The sequence below is a fragment of the Argiope bruennichi genome, chromosome 6 (genome assembly GCF_947563725.1).
Source record: "Argiope bruennichi chromosome 6, qqArgBrue1.1, whole genome shotgun sequence".
In the NCBI taxonomy this organism is placed as follows: Eukaryota; Metazoa; Arthropoda; class Arachnida; order Araneae; family Araneidae; genus Argiope; species Argiope bruennichi.
Window position 1 is genome coordinate 35,497,452 of NC_079156.1, and position 27,614 is coordinate 35,525,065.

A 27,614-nucleotide genomic window follows, 5' to 3' on the forward strand; every position below is an offset into this window, starting at 1 on the left:
GGTAGACCGGAGTTTTATCCCCTGCTTGGCGAAATTTTTAAAAATCGCAAACAACGGCCTTGCGAAATGTTCAAAAGCAAAGAAGCAGATGTTCAATTATAGTGCATAATAAAAATTGCCAGCTTTGGTGCGTTATCGCAACTTGGCGAAGAAGGGGGTTAAACTCCGGTTCAACCTATTTAATTATTAAAATTTAAACGAACATTAAGATTGGCGAACCGGCTGGTCGCCAAAGGCGGCTAGTAAAAATAAGTTCACTATAAAAATTCCGAATCCATTACTTCTTGTGGGGACTTTTTACGAGGAGGGGGGGATTTCCTTTTAAAGAATTAAAGAATTTCCCCGTTCATTGCAGAAGAGATGTAGTAATTTAGTCTTCATAAAAGATTTAAAAAAAAAAAAAAAAACTGATAGCAATTCTGTAGAAAGAATAAAGATTTCAGAACTAAGAAAATTGAAGAATCTTTTATCACTCACAAAAAAAATGTAGTTTAACTCTGTGACTACAAATTTATTTGAAAGGGTTTTTATGTATTTGAAGAGCATTTAGTTTTTTGAACATGTAAAGGCAGTATATTATTTCATGCAAAAAATCTTTTGTTTCACATTATTCAGAATATGTGCTGCTGAGTGATATTGAAATAATTTAAGCTAATTAGCATTACAAAAGAAATTGAAACATAAATTCAAATACAGGACGTTCTGATAAGTCAAATGTACCCAAAGGGTTAAATCTATGCCTTCGAGGTGTTTTTGTGATTATGAATTGCAAATGCCAAAATAAAAGTCATTGTGGGTATATACATATATCACAATATAAATAAAAGTAATTGTGGGTATGTACATATATATGTAATGCTTCACATTTTCCTACGAATTCAACCAAATTCTGCACATATATTACATAAGATATGAGAAAGAATATTGTTAACATTTCATAATACAAAATAAATTTAATATTAAGTTAATTAGAAAGTAACATTTTTTAATACTTTGAACTATTCTACCACTACTTTTTAAAATTTCTCTTTTATTTTAATATGCCTTTTTCCTTATTTTTTTGTTTTCTTAAAGTAATCTAACTACGCTTAAAAATCAATCGATCAAACGGAAGCAACCTTTCTTATACTTCAACATTTTTGAACAAAATTTACAGAATTAATGCAATAATTTAATTATTTTATTTTAATAACTAATAGAGACAATTCGCTAGCATTGGATTTTAAAAATCGTCTGGTTTAACTGATATTCTAATTTTAAATGAAAGAAGAAGATAAAGATTTTAGACGATAAAAGGATTTTGCATTTCTAATATTTAATCAAAATTAATTTTTACAATAAAATTATACATGAAAGAATTTTAATCCGAAATAACGTCGGATATATCAACCTGTAAATACATATATCATCACAAATAAAGGATTGATATCTTGTTAACAATGCATTTAATAGTAATAATACACTTGTAAAAAATATTTAATTTCTGATGTCCATCTTGAAAATATGGAGGAGGAAATATCGATTACTCACCGTACAAGAATTTTTTTTGTAATTCATAAATATATTTTTACAACAATAACAAAACAAAAAAATGTTTATTGCGAAAAGTTTAATGTGACTCCATTTTTCAAAGTGAAGAACTAAAAAGAAAATGGCTAACTGTCAACTCTTCCATTTCTGAAACGAATATCTGGCATCAAAATATTTGAACAGTTGTTAGGATTCTGAAGTCTTTGGGCACAGGAAAATGCCATTAAATAGAGGAAACCACAGAACTTATCATTCAACCAATCAATCAAAACAGGATATCTTATGACATGATCACTGAATCCGTTTCGGTATAAAAATCATACAAAAATTCAGCAAATGATTTACTTAAGTGTTGCAGTCAAATATATGGCAATGCCACACCGTTCACCGTTATTTAAAGAAATATTTCAGCGAAAATATAGCCCACAGTCATTTGCCCTATGCACATTTTTTTTCCTACTAATGTCATGAAGTGTATTTTATGGATGTAAAATGGTCGTAAAACGCAAGTGATAATGCAAATGATGAAAAAGCACAATAAAATAAATAACAAAAATAAAAATATAATAAACATGAGAAATATCGAACTATTTGTGCCAGTTTTATGCTAAATAAACTTTTGTTTATTATGCTATAATATATATATATATATATATATACATACAGTGGCTCAAAAAATTGAGAGTACACCTTACGTTTACTTGATAAATGCAACTTTCAATATAACTAACACATTAACGGAAAGTGCAAGCTTGTTTTTATTTTTACACATAACAAATGGTTTAATTTAGAATAAAAATAAAGAAAAATCAACGAAAAATTTCTAAATTGAAAATTTTCAGAAGCATTTTAAATAAACATACGAAGAATTTTGCCTCAAAAAATTGAGAATACACCAATGGAATTTTTGCAATATCACGCATAGAAATAAAATGTCAGTATTAAATTGCATGTCTTTTGGCTCTTATAATGGCCTCTAAACGTCATGGTACCGATTTGGCCCGTTTTTGGTGGTATTCGAAGAAATTTATCCCATTTTTCTTGCACCACTTGTTTTAAATGGATTTTGTTTTTAATTTTGTGTTTTTGAACCCCTTTTTCGGATATGGCCCACAAATATTCAATGGCATTGATGTCGGGGTACTGTGGTGGTATGTGTAACTGCTATTTACAATGAAAAAGACACCATATTACGTGCATTCTGTTTGGGGTCGTTGTCCTGCTGGAAAATGGAATTTCCATCTAAACCCAAATTTTTAACACTTTCCTTTAGATTGCCATATGGTTCATCCAACTTGTTGCAGAAATTTTTCAAATCATAGGCAGAAGTGTAAGTGCTGAAACTGTGCTAAATGCCATTAGACAAGCTGGATATAAAAGTCGCATTGTTAGAGAGAAACCGTTCACCAGCTTGAAAATTCAGAAAAAGCATTTGAAGTTTGCAAAAACTCTTCGATTGAAGACCAATAACCTTTGGAAGAAATCTATATTTAGTAATGAAAGAAACCTCAACATTTTTGCCAGTGACAACCATCTTACTGTATGGAGAAAGCCTAATACTGCTTTGTATCCAAAAAATTTACCTCCTACAGTTAAACATGATGGTGACTCCGTGATGATTTGAGGTTACATGGCTTCATCCGGGGTAGGAAATTTAATTTTTATAGATGGCATTATAAATGATACGGTTTACTTGGATATACTTCGCAGCAATCTAAAGGAAAGTGTTAAAAATTTGGGTTTAGATGGAAATTCCATTTTCCAGCAGGACAACGACCCCAAACAGAATGCACGTAACGTCAAAATATGGTGTCTTTTTCATTGTAAATAGCAGTTACACACACCACCACAGTACCCCGACATCAATGCCATTGAATATTTGTGGGCCATACCCGAAAAAGGGGTTCAAAAACACAAAATTAAAAACAAAACCCATTTAAAACAAATGGTGCAAGAAAAATGGGGTAAAATATCTTCAAATACCACCAAAAATGGGTCAAATCGGTACCATGACGTTTAGAGGCCATTATAAGAGCCAAAAGACATGCAATTTAATAGTGACACTTTATTTCTATGCGTGATATTGCAAAAATTTCATTGGTGTATTCTCAATTTTTTGAGGCAAAATTCTGCGTATGTTTATTTAAAATGCTTCTGAAAATTTTCAATTTAGAAATTTTTCGTTGATTTTTCTTTATTTTTATTCTAAATTAAACCATTTGTTATGTGTAAAAATAAAAACAAGCTTGCACTTTCCGTTAATGTGTTAGTTATATTGAAAGTTGCATTTATCAAGTAAACGTAAGGTGTACTCTCAATTTTTTGAGCCACTGTATATATATATATATATATATATATATATATATATATATATATATATATATATATATATATATAATTCTTTTATTGGGCTACTAAAAAACGCAATATTTAGCTGGAAGATTGATCAACACATTTAGATTTGATCACGTGACTTCTTTGTTGAAACGTGTATAAGCAAGTTTGTTTTAAACATTATTTCTACCTGGCTGTTTACCGTTATAACTTAAATATGAATCTCAGTCGAGCTATAAAATTTCATGAAAACATGAAAGAAGGAGGAAATGAATAAATCGAGGAAGGTTTCGAAAGGTGTTCAGAAAGAAGGAGTAGATATTTGCATATGGGGGTGGTCAATGCAATGACGTTGAGGAGAACTGTCTAAGGACAATTTTATGTGAATATTCATATAACCCTCATAAGATAGTTTTAAATATAAATAAGTATAGTCTTAAGTAAGCATTTTATATTTTGACATATGACTGTATTAATTTTTTAGATGTATATCAATTGTTTTCGAGAATTCTAAGAGCATCAATCTATTGATTATTTGTATAGCTAGCTATAAGCACACTGTCCATCTAGAAGTTCTACATTTTTATAATTTCTTAAAATAGTTTCTTTTGCTTGCTGAATTAGACTGTCTATATTATATTTTTAATAAACAAAAACGGCGCGTTTCAGAGTAAAAAATTTTTTATACTGCTTTGATGAAAATGAAAACATCCGAAGGTAACTAATACAGTATTTTTATTAATTCATAAAATTATTCTTTTTAATAATTGCTGTAAGATTTTATATGTGTGTGTGTGTGTGTGTGTGTGTGTGTGTGTGTGTGTGTGTGTGTGCATATAATTTTTGAAAGCAAAAGACAATTTCGAAGACAGTGAAGAGACTTTCGATTTTTTGACGTCGTTTTATTTCATCCCGGGGAGGCACGAATTATGTACAAGCAGACGTGACGAGCACGCACACAACACAGAGCAAAATGAGGGAAAATTCATGAAAATTTTATCCCTGTGAATATATACTGTGAGATTTTAATAAGGATTTCTAACACATATCCATCATAAGAAAAAGAAACACATGGATCTTTTAGTGGAATCTGTTTATATCAGCAATATTTTATCCCTTCACTCGAAGTGTGGGAAAGCGTCGGTCTTTAACCGATTCAGCAATTTTACAAAGCTTCTGTTGAATTAATTAACTAGAAAAAGTGGAATTGGATCAGGAAATAAGAGAATATTTTAGAATGAAGTTAATATAGGATAAACTGAGCTAAAAATTAAGAAATAAATTAAGTTTAAATTAGATTTTAAAACATCATTACACACACACACACATATATATTCTCTAATTTCTTTCTGGAACCTCTACTAATTGGACGAATTCCCTTTCTTTCTGGACTACAAAGGACGAATTCCCTTTGGAAGCTATTTAAGCTCGCAGTACCTTCCGATGAATTTCACTTTTTAAAACTATTTCTCAGATAATATATTTACTTATTTATTTTCTCAGTGTATTAGATGTATAGAAAAATAACCCCACAATTTTTTGATGACATTTCTGAAAAAAATTTAATTTCTTTCTTTATTTTTTTTCAATACTTTTTTTTAATAAAATCCGAACTGTACAATCGCCCATTCGCACAGTTTAGAGAAATAATCACAATAGCTAAAGAAAACAATTTATTCTTTAAGGGAAACCATATGTTTTGGCTGAAAAATCTTTTTAACTCATAAAAATGCCTTTTTAAACGTGATCAAATATGATTGACGAGAAAATAAAAGAATATGATAAAAAAAAATGCCACCGAAAACCGAATAAAAGGTAAAATATGAATAAAATTTTTTATAATATTTTCCTTTTGAGTTTCTAAATAAATTGAGAAGAAAGCCTTAGATTTCCTTCATTTTTAATAAAAGCTATAAAAAGCCATACAACTGAGTATTCTATATGCAGATATTATTCATTTTCATTGAATTGGTAAAACTGTTAATTATTTCCTAGTATTTTTTCAACTAGAATGACATTTTAGCTCTACAAAGCCCTAAGGAATGTCTGGGCTTTTTATGAAGCTTAGTTCAATTTAATTATATTAATGTCTTGTTTTAAAGCAATACTAGGGCCTTTTTGAGAGAGACTTACAAAATTTGAACAGTGATCAGATAACGAGAACGATACCCGTGTTAGCATCTCCATCTCGAAACTGCCACATAACAGCAATACGAGGACGTTTGATCCTGACAGACTTACAGTTTCAATGCTGATTCTTTGGTCGAATCCTGTTTCGCACCTGGAGCCTCTCGGTCCCGAAACCAAATCCTTACCAAGCCATAGAGGCCAAGCTTTTTATGAAATTAGAAATGTTAAGAATACGGTCTTCAATATCCCCCGGTAACAATTATTTTATTTATTTATTTATTATTTAAATTAGTTTAAAAATCAAATGCCGTATTTTTTTAAACAAATGCCCCTTCTTCCCATTTATTATTATTATTTCTATCTTATAATAAAATCTGTGAGTGAATTGAGTAGGTTTCGTTTCTATTGTAACATCTGAAGCGCATTTGATCATCTTACATACACAGTTTTAATGTATATAGAATATATCTTATTCTCTGAGAGCTAAATTTGTGTTTATTATATTCATTTAATGAAAGCTGGAAGTCCTTTGTAGCTGTACTATAATTACCACCATCCTGTTATATAACTTGCATATCCTTTCTTCTAGACTCGTGTTTGAAAGTTGAATTTTGTTGCTGATATTTCTCTCAAATGGTAAAGAATGTTTTATCTCGTAATACATACTTTTATAATTATTCTTTAAAAATATTTCACGTTATTTGATACTTAGTTTAATCCCACTTAAAATTACTAGTTTAATATTGCGAAAATAAATTAATTCAGACAGACATTAAAAAATAAGGCACGGAAAAGAATAGAACAGTTTATTAGCGATAATTATTAAAGTTGTAATTAATATTTATATTTAAAAAATTCTTCAACAAAATTATATTCACAAAATTAATTTAAATATTGGTATAAAAATAATTAATAAAATGACGATTACAAATTTTTAACATTTCTTCATACAAAACGATTTTAACACTACCTTCTCCAACCATTGATGAAAAAAGAATATTCAATTTTAATAAAAGAGCATTAATTACTTCTCAGAAAATAAATGCTGTTACTAAAAGCATTCATAATCTCAATTTACAGGATTTTTTTAGCAATTTTTTTCCCTTAACGTATTTTATTTTTGTACGATTCCAGTATAAGAATTATTTTTCTTTAAAAAAAAGTCATACAAACGATAATACCGTTTTCAATATTTTTTTAAACCTTACTCTCTTTTTGTATTATGTAGTTATTTTTGCAGTAATTTTTATGTATATCTATGTTAGGTCACATTTTTAACGAGCCAAAAGTAATTCTATTCAAGTGCGCTTAGGTATAGTTGTTAAATATAAAGAAAAAAAATCGTGAACATAAAAAAAAGTAATTTTCTTTCTTTTTTATTTAGAATAAAAACGAAAAGAATGTAAATGAACAATAACAATTAAATGCGTGCAAAATTAATTTATTAACATTTTTTTTGATAAAAAAAATTTATTTGGCTTTTGTTTTACCAACATACACTTTTGATAGTTTTTTTTAGAACTGTGGAAAAAATCATACAAACATTATCTGAAAGTAATTTAAAAGAAAGTATATTCTTTTAGAGTAAAAGAATATAATCATCTTTTAAAACCATTTAAAAAATATCTTTTAAATCATTTAAAAACATGTTTTCTTTAAAAAGACAAATTTTCGATTTAATTATAGAAAGAAAAATTCAATAAGTTTAATTATAATAGAAATATGATTTCACAAAATAATTTCTGAATGAATTCTTTATCTGTAGTTTTTTAGTTCTAAAAATGTGACATGTAAAAGCAAAACATATTTTAACTCCATTTTCTAAACTCGTTATCCCACAAATAAAATCCATAATAAGAATAATAAGAATTAATTTTGCCTATATTATGGATTTTATATTATAATTATGTAGTTGGAATGAATAAATATTAGCTAAAACACCTACGTTGCAATCACATCTGGAAAATTAATTCTTAAATGCATAATTTTGAGAAATGAAATTTTGTATAAATGCATGTATTAGGAGGGAAAAAAAGGAGTAATTGAGTATTTGAATGATTTACTTCCGAAATAAACAAAATAATAGTCCTTCATTACACCTGATTTGTAATGTTGTTAATTAGTTACGCATTTATTTATATTATTCTTACATGTTCTAATAGCTGAACGGCTTAAAAGATATTATTTTTGTTTTCTTTTGCCCAGCAATTAATGTCCGGAATATTCTTTCAGCTTTCAAATTACACTCCAGCATGCTGATAGCGCTAGAAATAAATGATCAAAATTGAAATTTGATATGATACGGAACCAAATTTTTAACCTTCAGCAACAAAATGTTCTAAATACTTTCAAAAACAATACAAAATCAAATTAATTTTTAAATAACTTCGACCTCGTTCGAAAATATAAAATATATACAATATTTTCACTGGCTAAAGTGGCAATGCAATCGTGAATAAAAATAAATGCAATATATAATAGTGCATTTAATACTTTATTTGGATGCGCGTAGCAATGCATAGATTTAATAATTAAAATTGCAATCAGTATTTTTATTTCACTCGATTGGTGGTAAAAACTTTATTTCCAAATAGGGTTCTTTTAAAAAATTAAATTTATTTATTAATTAATAGCCAATAACCGAATACATGTTTAGATAAAATCTATTTCTGCGACGAAAGTATTCATATCGTACAGCTTCATAATTTTTATGTAAGTACGGCAAATCAAAGTCCTTGCATCTAGATTACTCAGACTTGAAAAGAGGTCTAAAAAGTGGAGATTCAAGAAAAGTTCAGAAATCAAATTGCTGTTAGAAATACTTTCTTTGTTCGTTTTCCAAATGTTCTTCGTTTACCAAAATGTAAAATAAAATAATAAAATAAAAACATTATTCTCAAAGAATAGAAAATGACATCAGTATTAAAATAAGAATTCAGCAATAAATAATCAGAATGATTCAGAACAGCCACAAATCATTTCAGGTGTGAATATAAATCCACGGTTCAGAGTTTGAAATTTAATGGTAGACACTTTTTTTAGGTTATTATTATTATATCATAATATTTGACTCAAACTAACATTAAATTTTTGGAAAATTTCCTTACAATAACTTTAATATTGTTAAACTCATGGAAACAAAGCCCCATTTACATTATACTTTTTTTTTTTTTTGTATATTCTAACAAATGGTTCTATTTCTAGTGTACTGATTCTAAACTGTAAAATTTTTATCATTGATAAATCATTTACATATTATCAGAATGTTTTGGTAGGAGAATCACAATAATTATTGGGTCTGGAAATCAATGTTAACAGATTCGAAACTTGTTTACAGCAAAGATTCACCATGCACACAAGGCCTGTAACACAATAAATTCATTGCAATCAATTGTCCAATGACGTGCTGTGGAAATTTGGCGAGTTGTTTACTGAAGTGCCATAACGTCAACTGCCCACGGTTTAAAACTACAAGGTTAGTACTAAAAGAAACTTCAATTAGGTTCTCAGCAATTATGTTAACGAAACTTAGCTAAACTTCATTGAAATAAATGTACAATAAAAATATAAGCAAACGATATAAAATTTTCTTGAAAAATTATTTAAAAGTCAGATACAAAATAGATATGATTTTTTTTTCTTGTAATTAACAAAATTTCAAAATGACTTTGATTTCTTTGTCATTTTTATTCGGAAGAAAATAATTTTCAAATTGCTTTGAAATTATTCAAACGAACAGCAAAATTTGTACAAATTGAAACCTTACCGTTCATTACCCAAACTGGAATCTTGCTTATATCCATTTTTTAGAAATCCAAATAAAATATTTCCGAACTTGCCAGCTTTTATTCAATAAACACATCAATTTGTCACTAATTTAACCCTTTTAAATCAAACCGGTGATGCTCATAATACTTAATCTTCACGCACCAAGCTATTGCATTCACTGGCCAGAAATGATATGCTTAACTAATTTAAATCTCCGTCGGCGTCCTTCACATAACCTGATCGGACATTACAAAATCTGATAAAAAAAATATTAATATATTCACATAAATTACAAGAAATAGATTAAGATGTTCGTCCGGTATAAAGGAAAAGGGTAAAAGAAAGATAAAACGAGATGCTATTTCAATTCAAAGCAAAATAATTCTTGAATGTCGGGAGATTAAATGTCAATATTAGCTGATTAAAAGACGGCGGTAATTCTTTTGAAGATACCGGTAATCGGTAACTTCCAGAACAGGAGAAAGAAAGAATCTTAAATAAAACTGATTATATAAAAATGAAATGTTGATAACAACTAAAGAGTGCGCTGCTTTTAAATAAAAGAATACTACATCGGATTTCAAGCTTTTAAATCTTAAAACACAGCTTGCTGCGTGAATTTAAAATAAGTCTGACCACTACAACTAATGAGTTTTATTTTATTCTACCAGAAATGACTGGATTAACCTACTTAATTTTTTCATTCCTTGTCCTGAATTGAAAAAAATTCCCTGTATTGCCTTGTTTCTTACTTAAAGTAAATACGTTTTGGGTGTGTATGCGTGCGTGCGTGCGTTCGATAATTTTGCCATGATTCTAAAGATAACATCAGCTTATAAAAAAAATTAGTATTTTTCAAAAGAATAACTTTTAGAATTTTTGTGTTTTTCAGTGCAGCAAGATGATCGCATTTTCTGCATTACAAATATTGAAAGAGAAATTTTTTCAATAGTCATTAAAAACAAACGGGGGTGATCTCCACAAAACTTTCTCATAAATTTTCTAATAAACTTGCAATGTCTATTCGAATACTAGTATTCGAATTATTCGAATATTAATAGTATTCGAATAAATCGAATTTGAGCTTTAGGCACGCTTTTTTCAACCGACTGGAACAAATGTTTGATATAAAACTGCACTCGTAGTTACAAAATCATATACCAAATTTAATATATTAAGCCATTGCGTTTATTGAGTTCTCACATTTACATGTTTCTGAAAGTACAGAACGACAGACTATTGGATGTGGCTCACTATTTGCGAGATGTTAAATCTCTCGAACCGATGTACCAAATTTTATCTATCTAGCTCCCTACATTTTGTAATTATCGTGTTAACTTATATTCGAACATCCGGATAGACTGACTTCTTCTGAACAGAATTTACTCAAAATCTGATAGAAATCCTGCGAATTCGGTATAAAGGCCGTACACCAAATTTCAACAGTCTAGCTCAAGCCGTTTTAGAGTTATCTTTATCTTTGTTACAGACAGACAGACACTTTCCAAAAAAGTTTTTCAAACTCGGGGAAGTCCAAACTGTGGAGACTCGTCAAAATCCCGAGATCGAAACTTTTGAGGATTACAACACTTTTTTCTATATTACGTATACAAAACAAGAAAAAATTAAAATAAACTAGCGTTTCTTTTAAAAAATCAATATGAACTATGAGAAACTATAATAATAAACAATGAGAAATCATTCAAAAATAAATCATTCATTTCATTAAGTGCTAACGACAAAAGCGCTTTTATTTATGTTGAACTTTGACATTTTGTTTAGAAAAATAGTATTTCTTTGAGCTAACAAAATCATAATTATTGAAGTTTTTCTTAAATGCGCAAAGAAATTTTTTAAATGCAATATTTCCAGAATTCAAGTGTTTGTAATGAAAATTATAGAAAAAGATGTTTAAGGCTAAAAAAAGAAACTTTCAATATTTATAGAAATGATACCATACAATTCAATAACTAGGCAAAAAAATCAATCAATATTTCAATAATAATGTCTCAGCAAATTGCTGTTTTCAGTTTTAAAAGATGGAAGTTTTAATGTGTAATTATAAAACTGTTAAGTATAAATAATTTTCAGAATTTGGCTCTGAAGAAAATTAGTAAACACATTATAAAGTAAGAATTTCATCTATCTGTTAATAAAAATATTAGTAAAACAAATTTAAGTTAATGGAACAGTTTCTAGACGCTGAAAAATTATTTCCGCTAAGTTTTATCTTATCGCATTAACACATGTTATTAAAGACTTCCTCAGTTTGTTGATACAGAGGCATACAAATACAGTAATGTATCAATGTTTAATACAAAATTCACTGATAATCCTAGGAAAACGGTGAAGACGAAATTAAAACGTGAAATTAATAATAAAGTAAAAAATAAGAAAAAAAATAAAAGAAATTTAAAAAATGAGATTTGATAACAATCAAATATAATGTAAACATACATTTATAAATAATGGATAAATTTTCGCAATTTTATTAAACTTCAGTAAGTTTATTTTAAAATCAAACTTTAAAATCATTTTCATTATTTACCTGTTAATACCTTCATATAACACCCATACACATCCCATTAATATTTTCAATTTGGGAATATAATTTATTACCTAATGAATCAGCCATTTTATTATTATAAGAAAGCAAATTACATTTTTCGAGAAATTAAATTTACTAAGGAAGTAATTAACCCACAGTTAGGCCATAAAGTGAGGTAATTAAATACAATAATAAAAACCTTTTTATTTTTTCTAATTACTTATAACTTTCTCTAATTTCGTTTGCAGAGTTAATAGCTTAACGTGAAATTCATTCGTAGATTTCATGAGGTAAGTAAAAAAAAAAGCAATTTAGATGGGGTGGGGGAATATTTGTTAAAGAAAATAATATCAAAAGTAATATGTGAATTATCGCTTAACATTTTTAAAACACATTATGCAAATGAAAATATTATCATTAATATCATCATTTACTATGGTGATCATGTTTCTCAATGTAGAAATTGTTCTAAAAATAATTAAGAAGAGCTTTCTACTTAAAAATGACATTTAATTCGATGAAGTAAACTTTTTGACCCCCCCCCGAAAAAAAGACATGAATAGTATCTTCTTAATAGGAAAAATGTTTTCGCTTAGATAATATGAACTATTTATTTATTTTCAGTTTTGATAGATGAAATTTTTTTTCCAAATGCTTTCAGAATAACATTATTTCTGAGACAGAGAACTGTGGCAGATGTTTTTAAATCAGCACTTTAAAATCACTGCAAATCTCATTCATCATTTGCAGACGATAAAATAAAAAAAAATGCATTAAAATACTAATGGATGATTTGAGATTTTTCTGTTCTTCTCTTAATTAAAACAAAAAAATACGAGGATTATGGATCTTGCATTCATTAATAATATTGATTATCACGGTTTCTATTCATTTGACAAATTCAAAATACACAATCTAATATTTTGCGTTAGTTAGAATGATTTTAAAATTAAACAATAATTTGATTTACCGAGATTGTCAGTTGCAGTACAAGTTCATATAATACACATAGAACGGTACTTAAAGATCAAGTTAAGAATAAACAAATAACCGTAGAAATTATTCTGGCCAGAGAGCATTTTGAATCTACAAGATCATAATTTCCTTATTATAAAATAACACATAATTTGCAAAAGACCTTAATTTACTTTATTTTTAATTGTAAAAAAAAATTTCGAAAAGGTATTTTTTTTTTATATTTATTTTATTTTACAGTAATAGAATGAAACTTCTTCATGCATATATAACAGTAATTGCGAAATTACAGCATAATATTAAAAAATAACACACTAAAACATTTTTAATTAAAAAAATAACACTGTTTCAATTTTTTTAAAGTTGTATAAAAAATAATTTTCTAGTTGAGGTTTAAAGATGTTTGAATAATTGTACTTGATTATAAAACGAATAGGCTTAGACTGGAATGAATGATCAAGGAACAAAATCGTTATATTAAAGAAAATTCTTTTTCACACAACAGATAAACAGAAAGAAAGCGAAAGCTATCAGAAAATCGATACTTTACCAGTTTCTCGTCTTTGTTTCAACTGAATATGAGAATTCGCTTAATTACTTTTTCTATTTATCTTACCTTAAACTAAAACTTCACGATAATCACAACTTTCAATTCCAGCACAAATTCTCAAGATTCGAAGTTAACATTGATAATTTAAAAACATATAATGGGACAAGAGCCTCTGCAAAAAAGGTGTACGACTGCGTTATTGTGTGAAGCAAGAACTGTCTGAGAAAAGTTAATTTTCCTTTATACGTAGTTCAATTATCGTCTGCAATAAAAAAAAATAAAAATCACAGTTAAAATGATTACAAACGATAACGAAGCAAAAAAGAAAAAATATCTACTTCTGTTCTGTCAATTAGCGACGAACATTACAAAAAGACAAATACCTTCTATGATTGATTATTTCTAATTAGCTGCCTTCAATAACAATTTTCTTTCATCTCCAAAATGCTATCCCCAGGTGCTAAGAACGTTCAACCGTAACTGATTTTCCTGAGATTTAATCACCTAATCATCAAGAATCGAGACTAGTCTTTGAGAAAAAATAAGTATTTATTGATGGAAAATTGATCTCACTGTAACATATTCAGAACCAAACGAATTGAAAATCAGATTAAAAAGAAAAAAAGAAGAATTTCTAAATAATTTTTGTAGTTACTATTTGCTTATTTCATACATTAATTTGATAATGATGGTAGAAATTATATTTAAAAAAAGAAATTTAAAGTAGATTAGAACTTTATATCGATTTAGTAGCATGATAATTAATGTTTTAGCCTTAATCTGCATATTTTTATTTTTAAAATTTGTTCTTCTTTATATAGCACTGATAACGCGTATACTAAATAAAAATGTATTTAATATCCTAGTAATGCGTAAGAATATAAACCCCGAAATTAAATAATGAAAAGTTTTGTTTTAAAATGTACTTAAAAATATTTTTGATTTAATAAAATTGGTGACATAAAAAACTTATTTTTTCAATTTAAACATGGTGTAAAAATGATATTTTATATAATAATATGCTTAGAAATTGTTGAGGAAAATTCTAAAACGTTGATTAACTTTTTATTATAAATCTAAATAAAATTTGAAAAAAAATTATTAGTGCGCATCTACTATCCAAGAAATTATTGGGAATCAAATTAGGTAGCTCTTGGTTTAATGGTTTGTTCCCAATAGAATGCTTCGAAAGACTTTTTTAAGAATGCATATACATTACACAGATAAAAATTAACAAATTGCCTTTTAGTCTTTAAACATTATCATGTTACAGTTTTGTCCGACTAAAAAACATATCATGTTCCTTGTAAATGTAAAATGTTGACAGATAGGTTTAAATTATTTTTTTATAACAAGGAAGACTCTTTGGACTACTACGACGATGCTTGAAAAAAAAATAATAATGAAATGTTCTTCATTTTATATGCAGATGATTCATACGAAAATAATATATTCATCGATTCAATCCGCCATTAATTTAAATTGCAAATTATGTCCTTAAAACAACTGCGATAATTGGTCTGCCATCTTTCATTACGGAACATCTGTCGTAAAGAAAGATAACAAAGCAATTACCATTTCTTGAATACAACCATCCGTTAAATTCTAAACTATTTAGGAAAAACATCCCAAAACATTTAAGTAAAAACATATAATTTAGCATTTTCAAAGACAATTAATATTTTCACATCACTAATCGCTGACAATGTCTATTGACCAAGCATTCTGAAACTGGAAGCTGACTTGATTTTATCTGACTTAGAGAGTTAGTTAAAACAAAAGCAAGAGTTGTTTATTCAGTAATTAGTAAAAGGAAAGAAAAGAAAAGAGACTTTTCATCATTTGGATATCAGAAAGGGAAAAAAAATCAGAATTCTCTCAAAATTTCAGTTCTGATTTATTCGAAGAAATATATATATATATATATATATATATATATATATATATATATATATATATATTAAGGAACTGAGCATTCGATTTATTGTAATCGAATTGTATGACTTCGAATTAACACCCTCAAGAAATTAATATAAAACAAATGCAAAAATGATAATAAAAGAAAATTTAAAAATTACCCATATAGATAGTTTTGCTTCGCTTTATTTTTTTATTATTATTATTTTATTTTATTTTGTAATTTTCAAACATAGATAAATATTAAAGTATAACTTTTTAGATTACCTTTTATGATGGATATCAAGCATATTTTATTTATGCCTGATAGAAGAATATAACTTATTTATTGTTATTAGAGACAATATCTACCGAGGAATGGCAACAGCTAGATTATTGGAATTTAAAAAAAAAGAATTAAAGAGAGTAAAAAACGGTTACGTTTAAATTAATCATTTAATAAATGTCTTTTTTTTCCCCTTTTATAAATTAACTAAAAAATTTTTAATTAATTTATAAAAGGAAGTTTATTTTTAAATAACTAAATTAAATAACTAACTCAAGAAACAGAAAGATGAAAAGAGATCCGTTATTCACACATCTGAATAAAATGAATAATTATACCTAAGCAGATTATTACCATGCTGCTATTATTGCTAGAGCAGCCATAATAGTGCAAATATATCAAGCATCAGCATATGGAGGGAAAACCAGCGGGTTTGGTCTCCTAAACACGTTCTCGCATGTTATCTAATAAACTTGTCATAACAGAGAACGCCTTGCATAGCATTGACACACAATAGTTACAAAATATTAACTTTTCGGGTGAATTTAGCATTTTTACTGAATTTATCGTGTCATCCTTGGCGAATTATTTGGCGACTAATTCTTGGCATGCGATTAACAGCATCCAAAAATCGAATTTGTGTTTTAGACACGTTTTCTCGACCGATTGAAATAAAAATTTGACACAAAATTGAATTTGTTGTCACAAAATCCCATACCAAATTTCATATATTTAAGTTATTGCGTTTTTGAATTATCGCGTTTAAATGTTTCTGAAAGTACAGATCGACAGACAGTCAACCTGTTGTTGGATATGACTGAAAATTTGACAGGTGTCTACACTATAGATGTTAAATGTGTGTACTGAATCTTATCTATCTAGCTCTCTTCTTTTTGTAATTATCACATTAATTTCTATTCGAACAAGTGGACAGACGGTCTTCCTCTGAATGGATTTTGCACAAAATTTGATGGAAATCTGTAAATTTGGTCTAGGTATGCCAAATTTCAACCATCTAGCTCAAAGTGTTTTCGGGTTATTTTTGTCACAGATGGGTGGACATTTTTTTAAGAATAGTGAGATTCGTCAAAATCTCGAGTTCGAATTTTTTGACGATTAATATACTTTCTCTATATTACATGTATGAGAAAGTAAAAATGTTAAATTGCTAAATAAAATAAATTACGACTTTTTATCTGTTATTGTTGTTGTTTCTTATGGCACTTGCCATGGACAAGCCCGTTGTTACGAAGACAGCGATTTAAGCCCGGGGGGGGGGGCGTCTCTTGTTTTTTTAGTAGCGCCAACTAGGACCAAAAGCACGACTTTGCTACTCACGCATCACTCATTCGCTTGCACAACCTCTTTTTACAGGAGGGCACATTCACACATCTCACAGATAGAACAACTATGCCCGAACCGGGACTCGAACCCAGGACGTCCAGATCACGAGGAAGACGCGCTACCCCTATGCCAGGACGCCGGCTCGACTTTTTACCTTATGTCATATACTGTATTATGTATAAACAAATCTTCAATAGGTGATAATTTAATTTAATAATTAGGTGAATAATTTAATATTTATTATAATATTTAATTAAAAAGGAAAAAAAAAGATAGTTTCGCGCCATTTAAATCTACACTGAATTTTGGACAAACCAATCTATTGAATAAATCGAGGTTACAGAAAGGTAAAAAAAATATTAAATTTTTCCTGCTTTTAAGATAATTTGCTTTAGAGGCAGTGGCCACAAGCACTTAACTCGATCACTTCAGTTCTGCGCCCAAAACGCGCGGCATCCATATTTAAGCGGAGTCAGTGGAAGGGAAAATTTTACACGTATTGCTTAATCCGGCACCTGAACCTTGACGGCGTCGTGCGGCGAATACGTGAATAGAAGTGTCATCCCTTCCACCTGCTACGAGAAATGAATGCATCCTGTCACTCAGTCAGATCGACCTAGTCGGGCATCCCTAAGAAGCATTTTCCTTTATGAACACTCGGTACATGTACTGAACGAAGAATAAACTGCAATTTCTTCTTCGGAGTTTTTTTTTTTTTTTTTTTTTTTAAATATATTTTCGTACTCTAAGCATTAACGAAGTATTGCAAACTCAAAAAAATTCGAGCTCCAGATTTTGACGAATTTTCATATTTCAAACCTCTCCAAGCTCGGAAAACACATTTTTGCTACTGCGTCTGTAATTTGTGACGTCTCTAAAGAGCAAATAATAGTCAACAACCTTTTAGTGCAATATATTTTAATAAGTAATTAATTCCCAGGTATCCCAGGTACACATATATAAAGTTATTTCAGCATTAGATGGGCCGTATGTTAAACGTTTTCTGATACCATATTCCACGAAACACATCACACACATCGTCTTACCACATAACACCACTCATCCTCACGTCATTCCATCACAGCTTCTTTCGTTCTAGTCTTTTTCTTTCTTTCTTTTTTTTTTTTTTTTTTTTTTTGAGTTTGTACATAGAGGGCGCTAGTCAGTACAAATTCTATTAATACGATAATTCAAAAGCGCTTTTAACTAGACAAATAAAATTAGACATATGACCAAATGCGGAGATTTCTATGAAATTTTGAACAAAATCCATTCAAAGGTCAGATCTAGAATTGTACTTTGTAATATTTACTATTTTGTTACTATTGTAACTTTGTTTTGTTACTATTTGTAACATAATTTCCCTGCAAAGTTAGTAACATCGTTAGATTCACAGGGATAATTAATGTTTGTGAGGTCAGTGACTCCAGCATTGGCGACAAAGTGTCAACTTCGTCATAAAAATGACAGTTCTAGATAATAAAAGAATTAATCCTTATCTCTAATAAGGAATACATATCTAGAGATTCTCAAGAAAAATTCCAAACGCCTCAGAATGAAATTAATATTGTAAATAAACCCAATACAAATAATAGTAATATACGTTAAAAAACTTAATGATCCTCTTACTTATCTTTTGAGACACATAATTTAATTTTCCGCAATTTAAATGAAAAATTACTATTTCTTTTTTAGAATCATAGCTGACTCAAGCCTTCACTAGAAGAGAATGTTTATGGTGCAAGAAAAAGACTTGAGTAGTCTCCTCAAAATTTTCTCGCATACTCTCTAATAAAGTTATCTCACACACACCCTAAGTATAAAACTGTGAGTTATAGGCCAGGAGTGTTAATATCGCGAGTGCTCAGATTTTTATTTTCAGAATCCCACACGTGGGAGTTGTATGCTTCATTGTACAGTAAAGAAAACTGGGATATGAGTATCAACTGTATGGCACTAGGGAACAACAGTTACGAAATATCGATCTTTGGCGTGAATCTAACTTGCAATTATAAGCAATTCATTTACTTGACAAATAATCAGTAGCATGCGGTTAATACAGAAGTACCAGAAAACTGAATGTGTACTTCGGACAACTTTTTTTCTAACCGGTTGAAATTTGACACAGAACTAAAATATTAGAGATAATATCACATAGCAAGCTTGATTTATTTAAGTCATAGCATTTACATGCAATCGAAAATATAAATCGGCAAACGGTGAACCCTTTGGCAGATTTGGCTCAAAATTAGATACAAATTTAAGTTTTAGATGCTTAAACTGCATTGCAAATTTTATCTATTTTTCTTTACATTTAAATCATAGTTTCACTTATACTTGAACAGATAGATTTTTTGTGAATGGTTTTCGTTCAAAAATTCGAAAGAAATTTACAAACTAAAGTAATTCGGGTGTAAATTCTATATATGCCGGTTTTCGTCATTTTAGATCAAAGCGTTATGAGTTATCGTGTTCACAGTCAGACAGACAGACATAAAGTTAAAAATATGTTTTTAGAACTCAGAGAGATCTGAAGCTTGGAGAGTGGTCAAAATATTGAAGACGAATTTTTTGACAATCACAATATACTTCGCATATGAAAAAGTAAAAAGCATTAAATAGAAATTCAATATTCAAGCGTATGAAAAAATTGGAAGAGTTTAATCATATAACACATTCAATCCCAGCTATCCCCTCTTTTTTGCTTTATCATATTCATATATATTTACGTACAAAATTTCATTAATTTGAGTTTTTGAATTATCGCGTTTATATGCATGCGAATATAGGCACCTCTAAATAGCCAATCTGCACTTTAGATGGCGAAATGGCGCCAAATTTTATCCATTAGCTTCTGCGTTTTATAATTACCCATATTCACGTGCATGAATGGCTTCCGTTTAGAATTTAATAGAAATTTATAAATTTGCTGAGGAGACCTCATACAAATTTCATGCGTTTACCTCAAAGTATTTTTAGACCTAGGGGAGATTTGAAATATAGAGATTGGTCAACATATCAATGTGGAGAATAGCATATAAGCCAGTTAACAACTACGCTGCACGAGCAATTGCTTTTGTATCGTGGTCATGTTACTGGACTGCGAACCACAAGGTCCCAGGTTCTATCCTCGCGCATCACATACCACCAAACCAAATTCGAATATTTTATTAATAATTATACTTTGAATTTGAGAAAGCAAAAACATTGTTTTCAGTAGAAAAGGTAAATAAAATAGCTGGAGAGGTCTTCATGAAACTGCCTCGCATACTTTCCAATAAATATTCCATTCCCCCCCCCTCCCATATAAAACTGTGGATGTCAGATAACGCTACGAATGCCGTGCCATAGTATTCGCGAACTATAGTAACGAAACATAGATCTTAAGCATGAATCCAGAATTATTATTGAATCTATCATGCAAATATAAATTTGGGATGTTTTTGTTCCCAACCGATTGAATCTAAAATTTGATGTAGTTGTAGTCATAACAATAAATACCAAATTTCATGGATTTAAGTCATCGCGCTTATGAGTTATTTAGTTTACATGCATATGAGAGTACAGATAGATTGATGTTTTTTCTGACAGATCTAGTTCAAAATTTTATAAGAATTTACATGTCAGATGATAAACCTATCTACCAAATTTTATCATTTTAGTTGTTTACATTTTGAAGCTATCGTGTTCACTTGAACAGACAGACAGATTACTTCTGAATGGATTCCGTTCAAAATTTGACAGGAATATACAACTTTGATCGTTAATTTCGCCAAATGGACCAAATTTCGCCAAATGGCACCAAAATTCGCCAAATGGCAAATTTTGCCAAATGGCACCAAATTTCATTCGTCTAATTCAGAGCATTCTGGAGTTATGTTCACAGGCAGACAGACATAATTATAAAAAAAATATGTTTTTCGAACTCGAGGAGGTCTAAAACGTGAAGATTTGTCAAAATTTCGAATTCGAATTTTTTGATAATTACCATATTTTCTCTATATTTCGTATACGAGAAAATAATAATGAAAAAAAAAAAAAAAAAAAAAGAAAGAAAGAAAAATGCAAAGTAGATTCTGGTCTATTACATATATCAAGTAGAACGACGAAACACAAATAACAGGTCTAGACACAGTCTAGAAAAATCACCATGGATCCATCACGTACATGCCATCAAGACTGCAGAAAATAACCTTAATAGAGGTTGCAGCCTAGGTTCAGGCAAATGACTTTTGGCCTGAGCTCAATTACTGTCTTCCTTTCAGTGTTAAGCAAACATATGCCAGTGATGATTCTATTTGAAACGCTAACCTTAGAATTGCTCCGACTAAATGAGAAACCTCTAATGGTCATCTAGAGGGAAAGGAATAAAATTTGAAAATTGTTGAAATTCGCCACGTTCAAAATTAATAACTACGCTCAGTTCTAAAATAGTACCATTTTGAGAGAAATAGATTTAAATTTTTGAATTCTTCAAAAGATTTAAATACTACCCACTTTTAGAAGACTATCGTGAAAAATAAACGATAAGTGCTGCCAAAAAATGAAATTTTTCCATGAAGTTACAGTATTATTATTTTATTACATGTATTACAAATCACGATGAATGAAATTTACATAATACAGAGAAAGTTCAATAATCGTCAAAAAATTCGAACGCGAGATTTTGACGAATCTCCACGTTTTAAGATTTCTCTAAGTTCGACAAATGCAATTTTGGAAAATGTCTGTCTGTCTAACAAAGATACCTCGAAAACGTTTTGAGCTGGACGGTTGCAAATTGGTAAACAGTCTTTACATCAAATTTTCAGATTTCTATTAAATTTTTAGTAAAATTTATTGAGAGAAAGTCCTTCTGTCTGGCTGTTCGAATATAAGTTTATACAATAATTACAAAACGAAGAGAGCTAGACAGACAAAATTCTGTACACAGATTTTACATCTATAGAATAGACAACTGCCAAATTTTGAGCTACATCCAATGGCGAGTTGTCTGTCGGTCTATACTTTCAGAAACATGTAAACTCATTAATTTAAAAACGCAATAACTTAAATATATCAAATTTGGTATGTAATTATGTGACTACAAGTATATTTGTTTTGTGTCAAGTCTTTATTTCAGTCGATTGAGAAAAACGTGTCTGAAGTATAAATTCAGCTTTTGGATACTATTAGCCGCATGCTAGAGATAAATCGCCAAGAATGGCACGAAATTCACCAAAAATGCTAAATTCAAGCCAAATATTAAAATTTCGTAACTATTGTACACCAATACCATGTAAGAAACTCTCTGGCATGACAAGTTTATTAGAGAGTATGCGAGAAAGTTTGGAGGAGATCACTCCCACCGGTTTTAATTATTTTACTCAGTTATATGAGTTTCTGTTTCTCGTTAATGTAATCACTGCAAATAGTGGATTCAGATTAATACTACTTAAAAATTTTTGCATCAGATATTTGCTTTCTGATGAAATAAAGTATTATAAATAATACTTTAATTTAATCTTGTACTTTTCATTCAGAACCTAATGCCTTCTTTCTATTCGTTAATTTAAAGGGCTATATAATCCTCTCGAAAATAGTGTAATTTATTTTGAATTTATAATAGATATTGCCAGTCGTATTTATACTAGTATTTACCAATATAAAGGAATGTATCAAATAAATAAAATCTTTTTATGAAAATATAATACAATACCGAAAAAAAAACACATTTTATTGTCTCATAATATTTTCATCGTGCTTATTTCAAAACAGCATATTTGAATGAATACTTTTAATAGGACCCAATTTTATTATTCAGATGATAAAGCCTCAAATCTTTGTTTATTACTACTCTCTTCAATTTATTACATACATACTAGTGAATTTAACAAAGGAATAAAAAGTGCTTTGAAACACTTTTAATTATAATAGAAATCACAATTTTTTTTTCAAGAATGTTTTATGAAAATAAGAAAACAGAATTATTTCATGCCTGAACAATTTTATTTTAAAAGTATTATTTGTTGGATCTTAATTTGAATAAAAATGATTTCTAAATATCAACAAAATAAATTCCAATGGTTTAAACATGCAAAATTGCATTTCAGATAAATTCTGAATAAATTTATTAAGTAATTTAAAATTATTAATACTAATTAACAAAGTTAACTTCAATAAAACAGGTATTAAGTATTCTTAAAGTTGAATAATTTCCTTTGTTACAAGAAATTGTATTTTGGTCATTATTAAAGAGATACATGGGCTGAAAATTATAAACATAACTCAAATAAATATTTCAAAGGTTTAGCAAAAAAAAAAAAAGTTGTTAAGACTTTCTAATGTATTAAATTTTTCTACTGTTATTAATAAAATGGTGCAATTCTTTTTTAATAAATTTCACAATTAAAATTCATTGCATTTGTCTTAAAAAATAGACTTCACTCATATTATGATCAACAGATTTTTATTTATTCAATTTTTAAGAAATGTTAGTTTTACAGTAATGAAGGTTAGAAGAGAGTAGAGAAGCAAGAACTTGGGAAACCTGAAATAAAAAATAATATGTTAGAATTAATTGAAAGAAACAGCAGAAAAATTAAAGAAAAAAATATGGCAGATAAGTAGAAATTTTTATAAGCAATTTAACACAAAATAAGCAAAATGTCAATAATGATTTTTAAATTAAAGACAGAAGCATGTCATACTCTATACTACATGAGAATAGCATAATTCTATATATGTTATAGCAAAATAGAATTACATGTAAAAGAAATAATATTTTACGAATATTCAAATTCAGAGAAACAGCAGAAAATTACAGAATAAAAGGAAATAAATGAAATTATCATGGAGCATGAACACGGATGAAAATACATGTTTGTGAACAGACTTTGTTTCTTCAAAGACTTCAAAATGTTTGATGTTCACATAAAATAACCTTTCTAAAATATATTTATATATAAATATACAATAAAATTGAATAATAAAATAAATTTCATCATAAAATAATATCTAAGAGCTTATTACAAGTAAATTTAATAACATTATTAATAATTGTGATGAGAAAATCATATTTGCATTACTTAGTAGAATATTTCTGCTAACTTTTCAAATCAACAATTTTAGGCAGCATAAAAAAATTCGTATATATCTTTCTCACAATAGATTCATCATTTTATGTTTATAAGACAGGTTTGTAAAAGTTATTGTAAGTTAAGTTCAAAATCTATATAAAATAAAGTGAGAAAAAATAAAAAAATAAAATAGAATAAAGGTGGGAGGGAGAAAAGAGGGAGGAAGGAAAGACAACTGATGAAATTCTTCACACAAAAACAAATTGAAGGTTTGACAGAAAGGGAGTTGTGGCGCCATCTATTGGTAATTATCACTTCATATGAGCAAATTTTCAATGCTTCAAAATTCTAATTTTTTTTTTTTTTTTCAGGAGTAAAAAATCAACATTATTATATATAGCTTACATTATTATTTACACCATTTTTTTAAAAAAAATTCATCATAAATAATTTTAAAATTACATATAAATTTATTATTTAATTTATACATATTATTCAAACATACCAGGAATTAAAATCAATGTGCAAACAGATATTTACAATAAAATATTTACCAAATTACATTTGTCCATTTTTGGTAAACTATATTTAAATTATACTTTCTTTTCAAAAGCACTACTATATAAAAAATATTTTTCTATGAATATTAAAATTATACTTGCTTTCAAAAGTACAGCAAAAATATTTGTCAAAATATATTTATTTATACTAACTTTTTAAAAGTATTTTAAACTTTTATTCTCTTTTTGATTCACTTATTGCAATACTAATAAAATATGTGAATGGCTAATATATATTTATTTCTTTTGTATTAAAGAAATTATCAAATTAATGTTATATAATGGCTTTGTTGCCTTTCTGTAACTATAAATTTTTCTTTTACAACTTTGAAGCAATGAGGCTTAGAGATTATTTTTTATGGTAAAATTAATTTAAAATTCTTTTTAATGGTAATCATTTATTTTATTAAAAGAATTCAACAAATTTTATATTATTCATAAAACTGAAAGTTTGCTTCAAAATATTGCAATTCTTTTTAAATTAATAAATATTTTATGTGAATAATGAATTGAAACAAGATCATCATTAGTAACTGATAAACAAATAAGCTATCAACTTCACTAAGGTAAGAAAGAAATGCAAAGAGATACACCAATTCATCTATGAATACATTTTTTTAAAAAATCTCAAAATAAAAATAATATTTTTAGATAAAACAAAAAAATATTGTATATTCAAATAGTTTTTAAATAAATAGCGTATGATATGCATTGTTCAAAAGCTAATGATGAGCACTACTTAATATTATTTGATTAATAAAGATTTAAAAATTATTTGAATACATTCAGGTAGTGGTACAAAATTTAGCTACAAAATAATTAAATATGAATAGCTATTAATAAATGATACAATAGAATGCAAATAGCAAATAATAAAATGCTTATGAGTATTAATCTTATTAGCTTTGTTAATCTTAATCAACTATGCAAAAGCTACTTAAAATGAATATAAGTAGTATGGAAAGATGTTTTCAAAGCTTTCCAAAATTACAAAAAAAAAAAAAAAAAAAAATAGAGAACTATTAAATACAAACAATAATAGCTACATTATGAAACAGGATATAGTTGATAAAATATATTTTATCAGTTAGAATTTTAAATTACAGAAATTAAATGTCACTTGAAAAATGAGATATCATCCAGCCTTTAATTTCAAAAATAAAATAACCTCACTTATATTTATAGATATTTTTACAGATTAAAAAAATTAATAACATTAGTAAAATTGTAATAAATTAAGCAAAGAGTTAAAAGAAAGAAACATAAACAATCTCATTTGCCTATAAGATAGAAATATTTTCAAAGTGTCAAGATTTTAAAAGTATTTTGGGGTATATTCAACAAAAAGTTATATAATATTTTAGCAAAAATAAGAATATATTTAACACTTCATTTATTTGTTTCTCACTCTCTCTTTTGAGAAATTATATAATTCAAGTGAACTCTCGTAAATGCTACTAAAATATTTCACACTTTGAATTTATTTCCCGGTCGCAATCACAGATGACATTATTGGTCAATTTTAGTTTCGTTTTTCACACATGCGCAATTGTCATGGAAACACGATTTAATAATGATTTTCATTAGATTTTCTTTTAAAAAAATACTCCTACTTTGGCAAACATTATTTTTAAAAAAATGAAAAAGTACGCAGTATAAATCTGCAAAATGAAATCAAACTATTAAGAAAGTTTTCTTACTTAATGTACAGTTATGAAAGAAATATTAGAAGTTCACTTACTGAATTCGCAAAAAATGATTCTCGCAAAAATATTTTCAATAATTTTAAGCGACAAAATAGAGAGACAGGTGTTCCGCTTCGCTAGCTAATATTAAAAGAGTAGATGAACTTTTTAATCAACAAATAAAAAAAAATAACGTTAGTAACGCCTGAAAAACCGGTATGAAAATAAAGAAAATACAAAAAACATTGATGGGTAAGTAGGAGGAAATTATAAACAAACCTCATTTCACTTCAGCTCTCGAATGCTAAAGTGAGGCTTATCCATAGTTTTATTACAATTGCCTTTTTTTTTTTTTTTTTTTTTTTTTTCAATACTAGATAATAATAAATGATAAATTAAAAAGATTTTGCAACACGAAAGAAACAATTTTTTTTAAATTAGTTTCTCTTTAATATGACATTTTCAACTAATAAATAGATATTATTAAGAAAAAATCCCAGGACATTTAAGCGTTTCAAGGAATTGTAATTTTAACAAATTATTTTGCTGGCGTGCTTCGTATCTAGAACAGATTTCAGAAATTATTTTCTTTCATGTGGAATTTTTTTAAAAAAAAAAACTATGTTGTGGAATTTGTTTTAAGTTATGATTTGATTGTATTTCGAAAGTATAAAATTTCATGCTTTACTTCGGTAATAAACATCACTATAGCAATAAGCTGTCACAATTGTTTACTATTATTCGTTGCGATGACTTCCAAGGATGGTTACAATTTTAGTTAAACAATTCATAAATAAATGACCTCTTTTATTTGTAACTTAACCATTTAATTACTATTAATCATTTAATGCTAGGTATTCTTCCTTCATTTTTCTGCTGTTTGTTGCGTTTCACGTTTTCAAGATGTTTATTTTAATTTCCAGATTTTTGCTTAGAAAATTGTTCTCCAT

At 28.0% G+C, this 27,614-nt stretch overlaps 1 protein-coding gene across 3 annotated transcripts in view; it reads right to left on the minus strand.

Moving 5' to 3' along the window:
• Window positions 1-26,921, minus strand: part of LOC129972797 (formin-1-like) — an 81,791-nt gene extending 54,870 nt beyond the window's left edge. For 2 of the 3 annotated variants that reach the window (XM_056087069.1, XM_056087067.1), the window contains exon 1: window positions 26,721-26,921. The gene's annotated coding sequence lies outside the window, so the exon portion shown is untranslated. Of the gene's footprint in view, window positions 1-9,760; window positions 9,830-26,720 lie in introns of those variants that run through there. The other variant, XM_056087068.1, reaches the window with a different exon arrangement.
• Window positions 26,922-27,614: the final 693 nt, after the last annotated feature.